Genomic DNA, 2,066 nt, shown 5'->3' with positions numbered 1-2,066 from the left:
TGACTTGTAACCTTCAAGTATGATAATCATGTTTTACTCATCACTTGATCAAGTACATTTTGGCGCACCAAAAAATATTTTAAAATAAATTAATCAATTATGGTGACTCAACTGTCGCATATTACTCTCACTTGCTTAGTGCGCATATTACTCTTGCATTGTCACGGGTAAAATTTGATCCTTGAACTTTGTGCAATTATATTACTAATTAGAGCATAGACTAATTACTAGTAATAAATAATTATTTTAGAACACTGAGATCTCAGCGCAAGATTTTAAGCATTTATATTCGTTAGTTATTTTCCCACATGCTTCAAATAACATTAACGTTGTATTATAACATTGGACAAGGTATCACTTAATGCGGGCATCCTGTCATCTCGTTATTATTATCTTTTGTTTTATTAAGTATTTCTTCAAAAATAATATTACATAAACTAAATTTTATTTATTTAATATGTTTTTATAAATAAAATTGTGAGCCAATTCAATATTAGAATTCCAATTTAAAAAGCGTGAGCATAATTAATTACGGGTAATTATATTGATTTCATGGCTAATTATTAACCCTTGGATTAGACAGGTCCATACATCTATGTAGAATCTTGTAGTCAATATGTCTCGTCTAAATTTTATTTTTCCTTATTAAAATACTTCACAATAAATATTTGCTATAATAAAATTTAGAATGAATTTTATTTTTTTTCACAAAATGGTCCCTCGACTATTGCTAATTTTTAATTTTGTATTTTGACTTTCAATTGCATCAAATGTGGTCCATCAACTTTCAAAAACTCACCCAATTCAATCCTCCGTTAGGTATTCCGTTTATTCAACGTTAAAATGGAGGGCATTTTGGTCCATTCATCTATTTTATGCCTAATACACTCAACAATAGTCGAGGGACCATTTTAGAAAAAATTATTTTATTTATTTCATTTTATTTTTACTCTATCAAATTATAATTTCTCTAGATTTTTTTCTCAGAAAAAATAGGGACCATTTTGGAAAAAGAAAAAAACTCTTTTATTTATTTTTTTTATTTCCTTTGTTGTTAGACTCTATCAAATTAGAATTTCTGTAGATTTTTTCTCACAAATATAAATAGTTAAAACCCCACACTCGAACCCCAAAATTTTCAATTTTCTCTAAAGATTGTTTCCCTTTGTCTAAACATACAAACTTTTCCTCTATCCTATCAAGTTTTACAATACTTTTCGAAACTTTCATAAATACTCATATACTTTTTATTTTTTATCTTTTTATGTTCATATATATCTAAAAATATCATACTAACACTCAATAGACAATCAATCACTATGTATCACAATAAATATTATTTTTATAATTCCAAATAACATTATTATTATTTTTTAAGTTTTGACACCCAAAGAGTGCAAAATGTAGGGAAAATGTTGGATCGGAATGTAAGCTTTTCCAGTAAACTTCTCGGTTGAGCCGAAAAGTAAACTCTCGCCTGTGATCAGAAGGTAAGTTTACTTCTCGGTCATACCGTTGAGGGGCGACTTCTCGGTCAAAGAGGTGCTTCTGGCACTTCTTAGAACCGTGAAGTGCGCTTCACTTCTCGATCAGTGGCAAAATGTTGGAAAGTATTTTTGAAAAGTTAGTTTAACTTAACCCGCAAGGTTATTAGTTTCCAAAGTTAGTACCAAGTAGTACATCATGCTAAAGGGAGTCTACAACTATGGCTACCAATTTCAAATGTGTTAAAGTAGAAATAAAACAAACCAAATGCTAAAATAATTAGCACAAAACAGATAATCATAAACCTAAAGTCTCATCATTTACCACAATTACAAGTTCTTATCATTTTGAAGTTTGTTTGTATTTTATATATGAATGTTAATAAATTTAAATTTGAAAGCGAAACTTTTTTTACCATTGTATATATGTAAAACAAAAAAAAAAGTTATTTTCAATGATAAGAATAATATTTATTGTGATATATAGTGATTGATTGTCTATTGAACTTTTAGTATGATTTTATATATATATATATATATATATATATATATATATATATATATATATATATATATATATAA

The sequence above is a fragment of the Ipomoea triloba genome, chromosome 3 (assembly GCF_003576645.1).
Source record: "Ipomoea triloba cultivar NCNSP0323 chromosome 3, ASM357664v1".
NCBI lineage: Eukaryota > Viridiplantae > Streptophyta > Magnoliopsida > Solanales > Convolvulaceae > Ipomoea > Ipomoea triloba.
The sequence above is the reverse complement of the archived record's forward strand: the minus strand, read 5'-3'. Positions refer to the sequence as shown.